Source organism: Hemitrygon akajei, chromosome 9 (assembly GCF_048418815.1).
Source record: "Hemitrygon akajei chromosome 9, sHemAka1.3, whole genome shotgun sequence".
NCBI classification, from domain to species: Eukaryota; Metazoa; Chordata; class Chondrichthyes; order Myliobatiformes; family Dasyatidae; genus Hemitrygon; species Hemitrygon akajei.
This window is the reverse complement of record NC_133132.1, coordinates 129,969,174-129,988,551: the sequence shown is the minus strand read 5'-3', so window position 1 is coordinate 129,988,551 and position 19,378 is coordinate 129,969,174. Positions and strand designations below refer to the sequence as shown.

At 37.8% G+C, this 19,378-nt stretch overlaps 1 protein-coding gene across 4 annotated transcripts in view; it reads left to right on the top strand.

Annotated features, from left to right (window-relative positions):
* Positions 1 to 7,319: 7,319 nt before the first annotated feature.
* The window catches only part of LOC140733532 (kelch-like protein 29), a 431,638-nt gene continuing 419,579 nt past the window's right edge, over positions 7,320 to 19,378 (top strand). For 2 of the 4 annotated variants that reach the window (XM_073056980.1, XM_073056979.1), the window contains exon 1: positions 7,756 to 7,856. The gene's annotated coding sequence lies outside the window, so the exon portion shown is untranslated. Of the gene's footprint in view, positions 7,431 to 7,741; positions 7,857 to 19,378 lie in introns of those variants that run through there. The other 2 variants (XM_073056976.1, XM_073056977.1) reach the window with 2 other exon arrangements.

The window sequence follows — 19,378 nt, the reverse complement described above, 5'->3', positions numbered from 1 at the left end:
GCTGGAGTGTTCAACCAGTGTGCAAAAGACAACAAACTGTGCAAATGGAAAAAAAATAATAAATGAGTAAACAGTAAATATCAAGAACATGAAATGAAGAGCCTTTGATTGTGAGTCCATTTCAATGATGGGGCAAATGAATTTGAGTGAATTTATGTGGTACTGTCAACAACCTGCATATGGGATTGGAACTGTGCTTAGCCACACAGTCTTAAGTGTAAAGCGAACTTCCTTAGAAGGTTGGCGTCATTCAATGTCTGCAGTGAGATGCTGAAGATGTTCTATAGGTCAGTTGTTGAGAGCGCCCTCTTCTTTGTGGTGGCGTGTTGGGGAGGAAGCATTAAGAAGAAGGACGCCTCACGTCTTAATAAGCTGATAAGGAAGGCGGGCTCTGTCGTGGGCAAAGTACTGGAGAGTTTAACATCGGTAGCTGAGCGAAGGGCGCTGAGTAGGCTACGGTCAATTATGGAAAACCCTGAACATCCTCTACATAGCACCATCCAGAGACAGAGAAGCAGTTTCAGCGACAGGTTACTGTCAATGCAATGCTCCTCAGACAGGATGAAGAGGTCAATACTCCCCAATGCCATTAGGCTTTACAATTCAACTGCCAGGACTTAAGAACTTTTTTTTTTTTTTAAAGCTATTATTAATGCTTTTTGAGTTAGTGATTTAGATGCATATCTTATTATTACTGAGTTAAGTATTGTATGTAATGAGTTTTTGCTACAACAAGTGTATGGGACATTGGAAAAAATGTTGAATTTCCCCATGGGGATGAATAAAGTATCTATCTATCTATCTATCTATCTAATAGAGCAGGGGGTTAAACACACAGCTCTGTGGCACACCTGGGCTGATGGAGATCATCGAGGAGATTTTGTTGCCAATCCAAACTGAATTGTATCTGATTTAATACCCTATTTATGTTCAATTTGTTAAATTAGAGAGTGGTTTTAAAATGAGCAAAATCATAGTGGGCTTAGAGAATTGCCCTGGAAAATGCCTTGATTTATTGTGATAACAGTAGTTGTAATTTTTTGGTTGTTAATAGATAATGTGATTATAGTACACCAAAGCTTCATCAGAAGTTGTAGGTATTTCACAAGTATTGGGTGTTGTTTACATATATATATTAAGAACTTCTATTAACCATGAATGTAGGACAGAATCAAATGCTTTCTGGTAATCAATATAGCAGCATGAAAGATATCTACTTTTCCACTGGGCCTGATTTAGAATTACAGAATCCATTATCAGTTGTTCTATACATGCTTTCATACCCTTACAGTATCCTTTCTGTTCTTCTGTCAGTATATTGTGGTTATGAGTGAGCGGTGATTAGTTGTGAGAATCATGATGTAACAATTTTATATAGTTTGTAGATAAGTAATAGACAGCGCAATATTAATATGCAGCAGCCTCTCCGGACTCTGGATTGGGGATTGCCAAACGTTATGTGGATTTTCTGGTGTAGTCTGTTTTGTCATGTGCTTTTGTGATATCGTTCTGGAGAAACGTTGTCTCATTTTTCAACTGCATTGCATTTGTGGTTTCTAAAGGACAATAAACTGAATCTGAATCTGAACCTGAGATTTACTTTGCACTTTCATCTCAAAACCAGTTTCCAGATTAAGATATAGTCCGGTGAAGAATGCCGGGTCAAATCTTTATAGAGGTCCATGAAATTAATGTAAATATGGTGCCATTGAGCCTTGCCATGTTCCACTTGCTTCAATGAGTCAAGTTTCAGTTGATTAAATAGGAAACTAAGTACATATCCGGTACAAAGAAAAGGACATTATAATGAAAGAAAAGCAAGGAATCCAACAAAAGAAAATAAAATAATATGTAAAAGAGAAAAAGGGATTAATCTTATTTGGTTTGTAATCACTCAACAGTTATTATAGGGCCTGATCAGATTATTTTATGTACAGAGCCATGGTTTTGAGTCAATGTCTCTAAATCCAAGAAATTAAAGCCACTGCTTAATATTTAGGTCAGTTGTTTTGGTTTATTTTAATAAGATTCTTTTCTCAAGCATTTCTTCACATCTTAATACTTAAAGCTGGAGTTGTCCACATTGCTTTTTCCCCCCATTTGAGTCATTTCTGATACCTCTGGACGTACTGACTGAATTTCTGTGGGGTTTTTTTAAGGAAAGAGAATTGCAATTTTACAGGACTATTTATTTGAATTTATTTTGCATCAGTATAAGTTGTAAATTAGAAAATAGGCAGTGAAGTGCAAAGACGTGCTTCCAAATTCTTCCTCTCAACAGTTGTTCAATGCCAATTACTTGTGGAGACCATCAAATCAAAATCCTGCTACACTCGTCCTTTCCTGCAGTGGGAGGCGTTAGTTATAGGTAAAAATAAATATGCAAGTATGCCATTTATCAGCACTGTCTGATGAAGTGTTAAGGTAATTATATTGGACTTACCTTCTATAATTGCAGTAATACACCCCAGTATATTTGCCTTATTTTCCACTGCAGCCAACAGTAGCAGTGTAAATGTTTTCAGATAGAAATAAATCATTGTTGGCAACTTAACTAGTGATTCACCTTTCATTTATAGAGGCACTCTTGCTTCCCAATGACTTTACATTACCTACATATATAATTTTGGCCTTTGCAAACCAAGCGCTTTTGTATGATCTGAAGTATAACTGTACACACCAAAGTTCTACCACTCAATATTAGCCATTATGCCTTTATAAAAACATTTGTTCTTAAACCTTTCAAGCACCTCAGTCAATATTTTCACAAGATTCTTGTACAAAGTGTATGAAAGTTTACAGTACGTGTAGGAGAAAACAATATATTCAAGTTCAGGATCCAATTTTTGTGCAGACCTAGACTTGAGAGTCATTATTATAATCATGGTTCTCCTGGAGCAAGAAGTTTGTGAGCTAATTGACGGAAATGCTGATGGATATCCCTAACAGTCAATTTTCATCTGACATACATTACTTAAATTTTAAGTATTTTTATAAAGGTGTAAGAGGCCATGTTCTTAAGGCAAGTTCACAAACACAAATAACTCTGCAGATGCTGAAAATCCAAAGCACAACCCACAAAATGCCAAGACCTGAAACATTGATGGCAACACTTCTCCATAAATGCTGCCTGGCCTGCTGAGTTCCTCCAGCATTTTGTGTGTGTTTCATAAGGCAGGTTAATGGGTTTTATCAGAATGCAATTTTGGTTTCCTAAGTATCAAGATCTGGTTGGAGGTTTTACTTTTCAACTTAATCTGATGAATATTCTTTATCAGCTAAACACAGCTTATTTGCTCCACATAACTATTTATTTATTTGCTGCATCTTGTTCCATAGACATTTTAAAAAAATCTTCTGTATTGTGACCTTAATGGTGTGATCACTTGACTCAAATAATTGCAACTACTGTGGATGACAATACAAAAGACATTTTTTCTTAATGTCTATGTGTGACCCGTAACAAGACACTACTTCAATGCAGGTTTATGAGGCATTAGTAACAAGGATTACCAAAAAAAAAAAGAATTATGGACCCACTATTTGAAATTACTGACTGAGTTTCCTGAAGAGATATTGCAGGCTCAATGATCTTCAGCCCCTTTACTAATGGAGATGTTAAGTGACAATTAACATACATGCAATAAAAGCGAGTGTCAGACTCTGCCCATTTCCAATGCAGACATCTTAAACGTTTTCTCTCAACAGTCAAATAGCAACCTAGTCGATGTGCTATCAACTGGCTTTCCATCTTCAAGATCCATGGCATCATCTTTCCAAGGCAGACCGTGCTGGGAACTCTGAATTCTCTCCCAAGTCACCAACAATCATGACATCAAGAAACAACTTTATCAACTGGGTCTACATCTTAGAAATCTCCACCCAATACCTAAATGAAAATCTTTAAATCTACAAACCTCAGTAGTTCAACAAGAAGAATAACCTTCACTTTCACAGGTGAATGGGCAATAAATGTCAAGTTTACAATCAATACATACATTCCAAGACATTTTTGAGGCAATAAAGAATGTAATTCTACACAAAAAACTATTACTAGCACTATTCCTTTACTTTAGGCAATCCCTATGGACTTGCTTCCAGTCCAGTTCTATGGGCTGTGATGTGACAGATAAAAAAGCCAACGTGGGATCTGCCCGTTGTGTAACATTTGAGGCAAGGTAGGGAGCTTCTTGGGCAGGGCAAGTGGAGAAGTGGTGCTCTCCTTCTTCCCTTTATACTGCAACTCTTTGATATATACTCAGTGGCCACTTTGTGAGGTTTTGTTGAGACCAGAGAATTAACTTCTGCTTCTGAATGTACTACAAAATCATTATGCAAAAGTGTTCAAGAGTTCAAAATCACCTGGGTTTGAAAACAATTATGTAGAAAATTCATGAGAAAAAACAGGTAAGGTAGAAAATCAGTGCAGTCTTTAAAGTCTGGTAGTGACTGAGTTTAGGTTATAATTGTCCTGGGATCAAAGTGACATACTCATGAGAAATCAATGGCTGTCATAAGTTAGTGGACAAATAATTGGTTCATAAGTGGCTGCTTACCTTGAGACAATCAGTAGATAGATAGATAGATAGATAGATAGATAGATAGATAGATAGATAGATAGATAGATAGATAGATAGATAGATAGATAGATAGATAGATAGATAGATACTTTATTCATCCCCATGGGGAAATTCAACTTTTTTCCAATGTCCCATACACTTGTTGTAGCAAAACTAATTACATACAATACTTAACTCAGTAAAAAATATGATATGCATCTAAATCACTATCTCAAAAAGCATTAATAATAGCTTTTAAAAAGTTCTTAAGTCCTGGCGGTAGAATTGTAAAGCCTAATGGCATTGGGGAGTATTGACCTCTTCATCCTGTCTGAGGAGCATTGTATCGATAGTAACCTGTCGCTGAAACTGCTTCTCTGTCTCTGGATGGTGCTATGTAGAGGATGTTCAGAGTTATCCATAATTGACCGTAGCCTACTCAGCGCCCTTCGCTCAGCTACCAATGTTAAACTCTCCAGTACTTTGCCCACGACAGAGCCCGCCTTCCTTACCAGCTTATTAAGACGTGAGGCGTCCCTCTTCTTAATGCTTCCTCCCCAACACGCCACCACAAAGAAGAGGGCGCTCTCCACAACTGACCTATAGAACATCTTCAGCATCTCACTACAGACATTGAATGACGCCAACCTTCTTAGGAAGTACAGTCGACTCTGTGCCTTCCTGCCCAAGGCATCTGTGTTGGCAGTCCAGTCTAGCTTCTCGTCTAACTGTACTCCCAGATACTTGTAGGTCTTAACCTGCTCCACACATTCTCCATTAATGATCACTGGCTCCATATGAGGCTTAATGTCTGCATGGATAGCTCATGAATGTTACAATTATACAGATAAAATGGAGGGAGTTGTGGACTTCTACATCTATAACTTGCGAAGTTGAAACAACTGCAAGTCACCTGCTTGTAACCAAAGAAACAGAGTTTGTGTAGTGTTCTGTATCTTGCTAGTTAATAATTCTATAGCTTCATTTTGCTTTTACCTTTTCCATTCAAATGAACTGACACTAAGTCATAGTCTCAGTTCACTCATTGTAACATTTACATAATGTGTGCCAAAATATGTTCTTTTAAAAAAATGCTAATTGATAATTATAGAAGGTAAATGAATTGCAAATAATACTTATGCAGTGGAAACTAACAAGTTGATCTGCAGGCTTTAATGCTATGTAAAATGTTGAACTTAGGGCTATAAAATAATTCTCATGGCTGGCTTTAAAGCAAAGCAGCTGCAGGTACGATTTCTTGGCAAGAAGTAACTAGCAGCTCAACTGAAAATTAATAGATGGCAACTATGAGTACACAGAGTAGCTTAAACAGTGGGGAAGGTGCCATGCACACCACTGACAATCAACGTCTGCAAAATATTGATCATTAATCCAAGCTGAATTAATGAACCCTATGCCCTTAATATATTTTCACTGATAATGTCGGTATAGAAAATTTCTATAAATGTAGCAAATTATGAACCCAATTTGATGTCTAGTTAGTAATCTATTTATAGAGAGTGCTTATTATTGCTCTATTAGAAAAGAGAATCTTGCCAAAGGACCTCTTAATTAATACTTTATTCCCTAAACATTAAACTTTACAGATTTATGCTATCACTTTATTTTCCTATGATATGCAAGCACAAACTGCGTAAAACAAAAAAAAATCCGTCCGTTATAATGATTCATTATGAAGTTCAGATTTTTACAAATCAGGTGAAATTTGGCAAAATGACTTGTTACCAGAACATCGACATTATTTCTTCTGTGATCAGAATATGGCCTCAAATTGTGATTTTTGTACAAGATAACCATGGGTGAGAAAATTAATGACAGCTATTTAAATTTAAGTGTTTACTTTTTATATGACTAGGAAAAATACGGTACTTAAAGGTGCAAACAGTATTTCATATGAACATTCTATAACTGTACACAAACACGGGATAAATTACAGATTACACTCTCATCACCACAATGGATTACTTTAAAGTGTTAATGCGTCGAGGGTTTTAATTGCCGGTGGAATGGTAAAACCAGTTTCAACTTTGATGAACTTCAGCGTGATATAATGCACTTAACGCTTGTGTTGTAATCCGTATGTCAGGCGTGCTTCGGGCAACTGGCCTTTTTATTCACTATTTCGCACTTCCTTTCATTTTCTTCCAATTATATTTAAGACAAATTGCAAATAATATTTGACTTGCCATTTCAATTACATAAAATAAAGTTACCACTAAAAACATTTCTAATCAAAAGGTTATTGCGTGCGCTCTGTCGATAATGGTTCCCGGCCAAAGAAAATGTCCAGGGGGCTCACTCAAACGGATCCAATATTGCAGAACCAGATCACACCTGGTGTGGACGAGACGCGCGCGTGCGCGCGAAGTCCCGGCTGCCGGGCACGCGTCTTGCGCGCCCCCCACCCCCCAGTTGCAGGGAAGGCTGGTGCTGAGCGCCCGGCTCTGACTCCACTGCTGCCGGCGCTCGCCTCTAAGCAATCCGACCTCAGTACGGCCGCTGCACCCACCAGCGGACGAACGAACAGCCATTCAATGAACAGCCGCTTATTTATCTTCGGTGGGTGGAGGGGGTGTGGGAACAGGAATAAAAAGCGCTAAGAATTAACAAGATAAAGATATTTACCGTCTTGCTCTCACACGAAAAACCTCGCTGCTAAAAATCTGGTACGAAAGAAAGAAAAAAGCAGTCTGCTGATGCGCTGCAATGGTTTATTCTCAGATATCTGGAATCTGAAATAAAACTGGGCATCTTTAAGAAGGACTCCTGTCCGTTTACCCCCCAGCGCAAACCTTGCCAGAACGGCAAAGAATTTACAAGGACGCAACCTCCAAACTCTCTCCAGTGAAGGTAAGCTGTACTGCACGGCGCATTTGTCATTTCAGACAGCGACTTGGGCTTGTGCTTCGGAGAGAGGTTGCTCTAGTGAACAGGTTTGCCCCTTTGCAAAGTGACCGGACATTTTAAAAGTTGAACGGTCACGAGCAGCCGCTGGGACTTCTGTCAGCGACGGAGAGCTGCTCTGGCTCCGAGCTGGATGAGCGATGGAGGCGCTGCTGCCTCCAATCGGCGGGCTGGGGCTGGGTTGGGCTCGGGTGGCATCACTCGGTTTACACCCAGCTCTAAGGGGTGCGCTGCGCTTGCGCGCCTCCCCGCTGTATAAAACTTGCTGCTCGTCAGGGAAAGCGACACATTAAACATTGGGATTTATAGCGGTTGTGCACTGGAAGCTCTACAAGATATAGTAAGCTGCTTAAGTGGCCGAAAGCACCGCTGGTAAGCTTATTATTTTGATGTTTATTTCTTTTAGTTGGAATTTGCAATTGACTTTGTACAGCTTTATTGTACCACTTTTAAAAATCATTAGCATGGTCTGGTGTTAACGCTACTTGTCTGAGGTATATTTTTAGGTACCGTTATCGATATTTTAAATAAACAGTAATTCAAGCCGTGTTACAAAGTGATCAGGATTGAGTACCAGGCATCTCCCTTGACGTTGATAACTTCTTAAACTTTGGAAAGTTGATGTACTTCTGTAGATTTTCAGTAGACTATATTTTTGATTAGATGAAAGGCATTGCGTTCCAGCCAGAGTTTGCATCAGTTTAAGTGAAGGTATGAGATGGGATTTTGTTTTGCTGAGTGATAAATGAGAAATTTCTTTCTAAAAGCCAAGAAGCGTGAGGTAATGTTGCATGGTGATTAATTACAATTATCTATTTGTATATTTATGTATTTCTGTGTTGATAACATGGAAAGCGGTTTTCCCTACTGATAACGGTGTGGGTAGAATCGTTTAAAGCTTAGCCTGTTACCGGATTATGGCATCGGGTGACAGTCTGTGTCAAACACCCTGCGATCTGACCAATTTTAGCTCGCTACTCTCATCGCCAGAAGCAAACGGGTCTGTCACCTCCGCTCAAACGTCCCGTAAAAACCCACTCTTGAGATTGGAATGCTGTTATTGTACCGCCTGCATTAGAATTACCATTACTCAGAGCACACGTTTTTCACTGACCTTACAAGTAGAATCACATCTCGAGCTTTGTATCAGGCAGAAAAGCGAATCAAACATTTTCCATGATATCTAGCAGCACGGCGATATCAAAAGTGTGCATAGTATCCCCTTTACTCCGGAATATGCAAAACAGGTAGCAAATTGGTGATTTTTTTTGGTTTGCTAACTAAGAGAAACCGATGAATAGGTGACTTCTAGCAGAGTGCATTTAATACCGTATTTCGCGCAGGAGTAATGGGTCCCTAGGCACTATACTTACTGTATGTCTGTTTAACATAACCACGTTCACAATTTACGAGGTAGAGTTATAATGACGGTGTGAGATAGAGCCTGAATGCCTAGTACCTTTTCTTCAGTTGAACCCGATGGCGTAACCTGGTTAATTTATTGCTGAGTGTGGGATCTCGGTGCGTGTAATTTGATATACAGGTAAAAATACTTTTGTGAGAAGTTCCCCTTATAAATGTAAGGGGTTCTATCTATTTTTCATTTCATTCAGCTTGTGTTTATGAAATGCCAAAACTAACCTTATGCAGTTTGGGCTTCAGAACACATCGTGCCTATGTTATTTGAAGAGGATTGTTCTTTGAATGTATTGCTGCGGTGAAGTGGATTTAGGAATATATGCAAGCACCTACCTAATACAGACCTGAAAATTGGATCTGTGAAATTGATTGGAAATGGATCTACCAAATGCATTATTTTCTATTACCCTTTTTTCCTTAAAGTTCTTTAAATTGTTTCATAAACATGTTTAAACGTCTAGTTTTAGCTGAAAATAAATGACTTATTGCAGAGTTTGTATTGACCAAGCTGTTTACAATTTAATTATCAATTTTAAAAGGTTTTTTACTTCATTTGACTGCTGGCTGTCAAAATCTTGGCTGGTACTGGTAAAAGGTACAACTCATTACCACACATTCAAGCTGTATATTAATGGTGCAGCTTTAAAATCTATTGAAAATACTAAAGCATTAGCAAACCCATGAGTTCTCTGCTCCCATTCATAGATCAGGAATTAACAATAACCTAAAATGAAAACTAAGCTTTGATGGACATCAGTTTTAAATTTTGGAGAAGATTTATATTTTGTTTTCATGTCAACTTCAATACATTTCAATACAATGCTAGGCATAGAAAGGGAAATAGAGGACTGAAGTTTTAAATCTTTTGTACATGGTGCCTTTGCTTCAGAAATACAACTGCAATAAGCAGCTTTTCTGGAGTTGTACCACAAGATGTTGCACACATCTACAGAAATATCGCCATCTTATGACAGATTAGTGTGTGTAACTTATTTAAATGCTGCCAAATGTTGAGGAATCATTTAAAGCTTTTTTTCCTAGTCGATGTATCGCAGTATTTTATTCACTTTTTTTTATAAATAGTGGTGTCATATAATTAAGGATTGTTGATGTGTTAACTGACTTGTACTGTCAATAATACTTTGTGCATGGATGTGCAGAGGGTTTGAAAAACCAAGTTCAAATGGATTTTCTGGGATCTGTATAACACTTATATAAAAATAGTTGGCTACCGATAAATGGGAATTGGTCCAAAAAAAAATCTTAAAGAAACAGTTCATTTATTTTTAATCTGTGTTATTCCATTTTATACTGTTTTATAAATATTTTCATTGAAAAGTTTAAGTGGTAGGCAAAAAAAAACTTCTAAAAGTAAATTAGAAAGCCAATAATAAGCTGAGGAAGCAGTCTCTGAAGGATGTTGTCTGTTTAATTATTCATGTTTGGAAGCCATCTTACAAGATTCACGGCCAGTTTGTTACACCGTAATTCTTTCCAGTTATATTCATCAAGGAGAATACAACAACATCCAGAATGGGGAAGGCTTATTATGCCTTATTACTGGAAAGAGCTAACATGGACATTAAATGTTTTCTCATTTAAACAAGAAGTTTGTAATTTAAATAATCTAAACATTATTTGGGAACTTTAAACTAAGAAACTATCTGTTTTCATCCCTGTTATTTGAATCTGTAGTGTTTCGCTGCACAAAATGCCAGGTGCAAGTTAATAAATTCTCTTATTTGGCTAGTATGACTTACTTAAATAATACCCTAAATGTTGTATTCCTTCCTCTATGTCTAGAAGTTTGGGTTTCAAATAATTTACTAGTGCGTGGGAGCTGTGACCTGGTGAACTAGGTGAAAGAAGAGCAAGTACTGTGGAAGGCTCAAGTTCTTCTGTAAATACCAGTAACTTTGATTTGCAAACAAGAGGAAATTTGCAGATGCTGGAAATTCAAGCAACACACACAAAATGCTGGTGGAACACAGCAGGCCAGGCAGCATCTATAGGGAGAAGCATGTCGACATTTTGGGCTGAGACCCTTCGTCAGGACGCTTGATTTGTCTGTTTTTGGGTTAAAACATGGGCAATTCCACACAAAGTATACTACAGCTGTAATGATCACCATCAATAAGTGTCACTTTGGGCATGTGTACTTTTATCGCATAATGCTCACAGTCTGCCAATTAGTTTATTAATTCCTGTTTAATCTGCTAATGTAAAATAATGATCAGTACATGACTGGATTAGTTAGTAGGCATACAGATTATTACCAAAATCAAATATTAATACATCTTTTTTGAGAGTGCTGATTACCATAAGCACCAACATTAAATCCTAACTGATGAATAGAAATGATCACTGACATTCTTGGATCTTCTCAGCATAGAAATGAAGATCAAATCATTTTGTAGTAAATTGTTTTGATAAAAGCCTTTCTGGGAATGCTGTAATTGAATAGCACCTACTGTAAACCCTTGATGACCTAGTGAATGTAAATATCGATCTTTGCTAATTTAACTGTTATTAACAGTAATGGGCTACAAGAAACTTGCTCCTCAATATTCTTGGTTTAGGGAGGAATAAATTACACAGGGCTCTTTATTTGATGTTTTGCACACCTTGTGGAGAACATGAATATCTGCTAAAAAAACATTTGCCTGTCGATAGTCATGTAGCTTGTCATTGTCTGACAAATAGTCTGAGAAGTAGTGGAGAGCTGTTGACTGCCCTGCAATCATACCTATCATACCTGAGGAATAGCCGGCACTTAAAATGAAAATGGTGAAAAATTGAATGAACACAAAGGGTTTTGTTGACAAGATGGGAAAGGATAGTTTTACAATAGAGAGGAGTAGAGTTTGAGCAGCGTTATTGGAGTAAGTTTGAGCAGCGTTATTGGAGTACAGTTTGTAAGGCTCTCACTGTCAGGGCATTCCACTGGTTTAAGAGTATTCATCTGACAGATCACAGCACAGAATGTTTATCCAAGATTGAAGAAAGATAGTCAAGCCCTAAAATTTAAACAGTGAATATTGTCTGCCCAATTGTACTTTAAATCCAGGACTATAACATCAGCTTTAAATTGGCCATTTGACTTTGCACTAAAAATTGACTTGCTGTTATGGTTTATTTGGTGAAATGAATATTGTAAAAGTATATATTAAAACATTGTACTGCCAAGCTATGGAATTGAGGCATATGCAAATCAAGAGAACATTATTAGAGATCTATAATATGAATAATAGCCATTAGCAAAATACTTCCTTTTATCTGATTTCAGTTGTACAAGAAAAGACCCAAAAAAGTTGAGTGGGAGCAGATGCGTGGAGTTAAAATGACAACTGATGTGTGAGTCTTTTGAAATAGGGTTTGTAAAAGCTCGGAGACCACTTGTTCCAGTAAGGGTCAGGTTGGAATGCTCTGCGGTCAAAGGTCAGTGATTCCAGCGGTCGAGTACTGAGAAGAACAGTGTTCCCCAGGTCAGTCAGGAGCCACAAGGGCCTGTGACCCACCAGAACGGGAGTCCTTGTGACTCAAGAAGTAGAGTTCTGAAGCACTCAGTGATCGAAGGTCAGTGATCCAGGAGGTTAGTTTGGTCAAACCCACAACGGTGAGTTGTGAGGACGTGCTATTAACCTATGGAAATCAAGAGAGGCCCTGATGGATAAGGGCTGCAGATGAGTGAGACTTGCATCACTAGTGGGGAAATTTTGGGGGGAAAAATCAAAAGGGATAGGATTTATGTACATTTGAAAATGCTGGGTTGATCGGGGTAGTCAGCAAGACTTTAATTTGGGTTTTTGGAAGAGGTAGACATTGCAAATGTGCAAGTCAATAATGCAGCTGACAAGGTCCCACATGGTAGGCTGCTCAGAAAGGTTAAAGCACATGTGATCCAAGGTAAGCTGGCGAATTGGATGCAAAATTGGCTTGATAATAGGAAACAGAAGTTAATGATGGAAAGATACTTTTCAGATTGGAAGCCTGTGACTAGGGTGTACTCGTAGGGCTTTATGCTGGTTTGCAGATGACACCTAAATTGGTGATAATAGGTAGTGAATATGGTTGTCTCAGGCTGAAGTAGGATATTACTGAGATGGGAAGCTGGACAGAGTGTTAACTGATGGACTTTAATTCTGATAAATCTGAGCTAAAGGATTTTGGGAAGCAGTATAGGAGTTGGCATGTATAATAAATGACAGATTGCTGACACAGGGATTTCCTTGTTCGAGTATATAGTTCCCAGGTTGGTGGGGTGACAAAGACATGTGACATTGTTGCCTTCATATATTAAGGCATTGAATAAAATAAGTTAGACAGTATGTTGCAAATAGGGGAAAAATCACTGTTTAGACTGCCCTTGGAGTATTGTGTGTGTAACAGGAAGGATGTGATTAAAGTTGGAGTGAGTTCAGAGGAGATTCCCCAGGATGCAGTCTGGATTGGAGGACTTTAGATATGCAGAAAGATTGGATAGGCTGCACTTGTTTTACCTGGAGCAAAGGAGGCTGAGAGGTGACCAAATAGATGTACTTCTGTTTATAAGAGACACAGTTAGGGTAGATGGTCAGAATCATTTTCCAGTTGGTAGGAGTGTCACAAGTGGAAGCTTTGAGAAGAAAGTCTTTACAGAAAATGGTTGATATCTGGAACTTGCTGCTAGAAGAAGCAGTTGAGTTGTGTACAGAACTGGATTGAAGTATTCACCACATGGAAGGATTAGGGCAAACGCAGGCGAATGAGATTGGTGTAGATGGGCAATAAGGTTAGCACAGATGTGATGGGCTGAAAAGCTGCTTTCTGTGCTGTCACATTGTACAGTCGAATGGATGTCATGAAATGTAATACCCCATTTGTGAACATGATTACTGACCTACCGAGGAGAAATTCAACAAGGAGATTTCAGTAGCTTGGCCAAGTGTTACTAAAAGATCATCGTATTATAAAAATATTTAATTATGGATTTTTGCAATCTCTCAAGTTCAATCTGCCACAAATTTTTCATTTCTGTGGTATAGTCATAAAGTTTATATGGAAATCAATATACTGTATAATCCTCTGTGTCCATGTTCTATCTATACTTCAGGGAAATGTTCACAATGATTTTTATGTTGTATTGTTAAGTTATTGCAATAATACACGTCCATGCTATATTCATCATTAACTCTGTTTACTTTATACAACAATTCTGCTTAACAAATTTAATTTTACACTGAACTTTTAATGTACTTGAAATATTTTAGTAAATACTATACTTTGAGAAATTGAAGTAAATTTCAAATTTATGCATTACAAACTTCATCGTTATGTCAAAACTTGAGCACTTAACGCTGGCACACTGTCCAGCTGTCTTGGTGTTTACTTATAATTAACCTGTTCCTCCAGAGTATTTTATTATTGGATAATCACACTGCAATGTTACCAGTCATGCTGTGTCATGAAAGTTGCATCTAGTAATATTATGATATTGAGTAAATATTTCTGCAGTGATTTCTTGTTATTTTTTAAATATTTTCTTTCCTATCTCTAAATGGTTAACCTCAACTTGAGATCCTTCAGCCTAATACATGCCTTGGCTTACTTCTCATCAATCTTATCTGTGTTGCCTTCCTCTGTATGTTCTTATCTGGGTTCTTGTCAATCAGAATTACCTGGTTGGTGCTGTATTGACAGCAAGTAAGAGATGGTTCTATTTCTATTTTACCCATCTGCTCTGCTGAAAGGTTATCAGTGGTTGAGTGTGTTCTTGTAGTGACCTTTGCAGATTTGGAAGGTGTCAAACATTGCCCATCTCAACAAGCTACTGTTCTATGTTGTGGATGTAGTTATAGGATGTAGCTCCTAGTTTTGGGAAAGGGAAATATGATGAGTTCTCCAATTCTGCATATTTTTTGTGGCTGTCTTAATTTCCTCTTCAGTTTGCAAGCTGTTCAAGGTACATACTGTATATGTCACTATATACTATCCTGAGATTCATTTTCTTGTGGGCATTCACAGTAAATACAAAGAAGCACGAGAGAATCCATAAAATATCGAACACAAAAAAATGGACAAACAACCAATGTGCAAAAGACAACAAATTGCAAATACAAGAAGAGAAAAAGAAACTTAATAAAGAAACGATAAATATTGAGAACATAAGTTGAAGAGTCATTGAAATTGTGTCCATAGTTTCTGGGAGCATTTCAGTGTTGAGGTGAGTGAAGGTATCCCCTCAAGAGCTTCATAGTTGAGGGGTAATAACTGTTCTGAACCTGGAGTTGTGAGACCTGGTCCTGTTCTCGAAAGGATGGGCTTTACCATCATTCGCCTAACCTGGAGAACTCCCATATGCCTCCAATTTTATACTGGGTTCCCTTAACCCTTCTAATGGGGATGCAGGAGCAGAAATTCCTATATACTAATGCTGTAAGCCTAATGGCTGTAGCACATCTTCATGAATGTGCATAATATGCCATTGCTTTTGCTAATGTGCATGACGATGATCTTAAATCCAGGCAATGTGGATATTATTATGTGTTCAAGCCCAAAACTAATTTGTATCTGCTCTCTATCCAATAAAACATGGCTTGTAATGGGATTCTCAAAGGAAGTTGAGATTTTTTTCTATTTGGTAATATTTCAATGAACTGAAACCAGAATAACAAACTTAACTGAAGAATGTCGTATTGATGCCAGGGCTATGGAAAAATAAGACTCAGTACTCTAGTTCATTTTTTGTCTGCAGGTTTTTGTGTTCACATCTTTAAGCATTCTCTGAACATGGCCACAGCAATGACAGAAATAATTCTTATGATGCTGAGTACAAGAAAAGCCTTTTACACTGGTCTTGTTAAATCTAACTACAGTATGTGCTATAAGGATTTTGATATCAGCAAGTAATTCTTTGGAATTTATTATTAAAATTAATTTCTACTATTCATTGATATGAATAGTATTTGGATTATGTAATATAAAATTGTTTAAGGTTGAAGAATGGAACAAGTTATAGATTTTATTTGAAAATATTGAAGTGGTATTTTTCTAAAATTTGATTGTATGCAATGTTACACAGAATATAATATGAGTCATTGTAGCAGTCTGAACAAGCCTATTGTTAATATGATCAAAAGCAAGGGATATATCCAATTTTTGAGAACACATTAAAAACATTGTATATGAATGTGTGATGAGTACAATCCCCTTTCTTAACAGCTATTTTGGAATTTTCGAAGTTCCTATACTGACTTCTAGTGGCTGGAATTTAAGCACTTTATTGACGCACACTATTCGTACTTTTTAATTTTTTTCTTAATCCAACCATGTTAATAAAATTGTTTTTGGTCAAATGGAAATAAATACTTATGATGGTATGCTGTATCTATTTGTTCCAATCCTTCCAAGCCCGATCTGCTACAGTCCTCTACTTGTTTTCCCATGTTGTAGCATGGGTGTTCTCTACAGAGCTATTCTTATCCCCTGCAGCAAGCAATGTAATCTGTGGGGATAATTTCCTGCACTCTGCTTTTAATATCTGGACAAAAATTTCTGTTTTCCCTATATGTGAGCATATGGGGAAAATAATAAATGGCACACAATAACAAATTGAATTATTATTTGGAAAAAATAAAACTATAAACAGTCAACTAAATGTACATAGCAAATATAGATGACTTTTTAATTCTTTCCATTATTGAGTTTGCTGGTACTGTTTGTAAATATATTGCATATAGAAACTGGATCTTCTAAATGAATAAAGTAGAACTGTTAAACTCTAGATAGTATAATGAATCTTTTTGGAAATGTTGTTTATGTTTTCATGTGATTCATCATTATGTGTTTAAATGATGAAGCGCACGTTTATGTATTTTGGTAGTCTTCCATTCATTTTGCCAGCAGAATGCAGAGACCTATTCATGTGTATGCAAGAGATCTGTGGTATTTCAGAGAATGGGTGTGTTAATATACAGTCCACTGGAAGTAAATGTTGAGTTTGTGTAACTTGCTTTCTGCTCAATATTCTGTTTGTGCATTTCTATTTTTAGTTTGTGGAGGACAACCTGTGATTTATAGTGCACAAAGTTTAAATGCCATTATGATTTGAAAGAGGTTTAAAAGAAACCTCTTGCTATCTGGATTAGCTTCATCAGTGTGAGCAGTTGAGATTTAAAATGATAATTATTGAAATTTTGGGTACTTAGACAATATGGTTAAATATTTCTGCATGGTCCAGATTATCAAGAATACTATTTGCTTGAAGAGCTTGTTATGGGTCAATTCACAAATATTATAAACAATGTTCCCTCTTTTTTTTATGGCTGCAGAGACCAACCATTGCTGTGAGCAGGAAATTTGTAAATGATCTGAGCACTGCACGGAACCTAACAGGGCTTCCCTCACCCGCATTTCCTGATCATCTGTAGTCACCCCATCTTCCTGCTGCCTCAGTAGTGATAAGAGTTCCTCTTGTCCTTATCTACGACCCCATCAGCCTCTGCAACTTTTGCCATCTCCAAGGGGATTCCACGGCTAAACACTTTTACTTTCCCACTCCACTTTCCACAGGATCACTCCATCTCCAGTTCCTTAGTCTATTTGTCCCTCCCCACTAGTCTCTCTCTTCCCCTCCCGGCAAGTGGCATAAGTGCTATACCTAACCATGCACCTCACTCACCTCCATTCAGGGTCCCAAAATGTCCTTGCAGGTGAAGCAACACTTCACCTGCGAATCTGCTGGGATCTATTGAGTCCGGTGCTTCTGATGGTGCCTCCTCCGCCTCGGTCCCCAATGGTAAATAGGGAGACCGCTTCGTTGAACACTACCGCTCCATCTGCCACAAGTGGAACTTCCAGGTGGCCAAACATGTTAATTCCTATTCCCGTTGTGACATGTCGATCTATGGCCTCCGTGCCAAGATGAGGGTCGAGGAGCAGCACCTTGTATTCTGTCTGGGTAACTTCCAGTCTGATAGTATGAACACTAACTTCTCCTTCAGGTTTTAAAAAAACACCCCCCTGCTGCCTCCTCTATTCCCCTCCAACCTTTTACCTCTTCTCACCAGCCCATCACTTCCCCTTGGTCCCCTTGTCCTTCCCTTTCTCCTATGGTTTGCTCTGCTCCCCTATCAGCTTTCTTCCTCTCCAGCCCTTGACCTTCCCGAACCCAACCCATCATTTTCTGGCTACCCTCCACCTTTTCATTCTGTTGTCTTCCCCATTCCTTCTCAGTCCTGAAGAAATATTGTGGCCTGAGATGTCGATTCTATGGATGCTGCCTGACCTGCTGAGTTCCTCCAGCACTTTGTGTGTGTTGCTTGAGGACATAAAATAATTTTGCAATATGCATATCAAGTGAACACAAAGCACAGCTCACCACATGAGTAAATGATGTTAGGTTGTCAAAACAACTGACAGGCACAATGGCAAAAATAAAATAATTTGATCAGATGGCATCAGTGTTCAGTGGGCTGGAAGCTTATTAACAATGAACTACCAATTTCCATTCTGTGTTTATTGTTACAAACTGCAACAGTGCCATTGTAACTTGAAACTCTGACAATGCAAATATAGTGAAGTCCTAAAATGTTTCAAAGTGAAAGTCATATATTTAGTATTTAGAAATGTTGTGGATTTTATTTATCAACACCTTTAATTATAGGGTATTATAGATCTCAAAATTTTATTGACAGTATATGAAAGAGAATTCCAGTCGCGCCACACAAAGGCTATGTGCAAGGGAGCATTTCAGCTACAGCGCACCCGCTCAGCTTAGAGGGAACAGTGATTATAAGCCTGTACATGAAAACACACTAAAATATGGCATTTAACCCAGTGTTGTGCATTTTTTCAAACAAGTCAGTGTGGTTTCCTGTTGATCCATTCTGTGCCCATTTGTAATTTGCACTTGTTGATTTATTCTTCCAGTAACTCTGAATCATCCTCTGTTCATTCCTATTTTATCTCTTTATAATGAAGATCTTGTCTATCAGCCAGCCATTGGCAACATTTAGTAGATGTTCTATAATTATCAAGTTTAAATCGCATGCCTTCTATACACACGACTTGTGTTCCTTTCCTGTGTTGTGATGAAATTGTTGCGTTTGACCCTCTAATGCTCTTTAAGATGATTAACAACTTTTTTTTCCCCAATTTGTAGGCAGTTTGTTTTCTTCCGAATTTATCCAACTGCTACCACTTCATGACTTCCAGCTCCTAGCTCATTTGGTGCTCTTGCACGTCGTTCTCCACTAAGCCACAAAAAGAACAGTGACCTAGAATTTAAAGTGAAGACAGTCGGTACTCATTTTTCAAATGGAAGTAGCTCAGCAGCAAGTTGTAGATTGCGCACGATTTGTTAAATGTGGAAATACCGAAGTTGCTCTCAGTGATTCCTTGATGTGGCATGTAGTGTGGCTTTCTTCTGTGAATTTTCTTCTATATAATTTGCTAAATCAGTGAAGCAATGCAAAATTTGGCTATTTATGAAATAA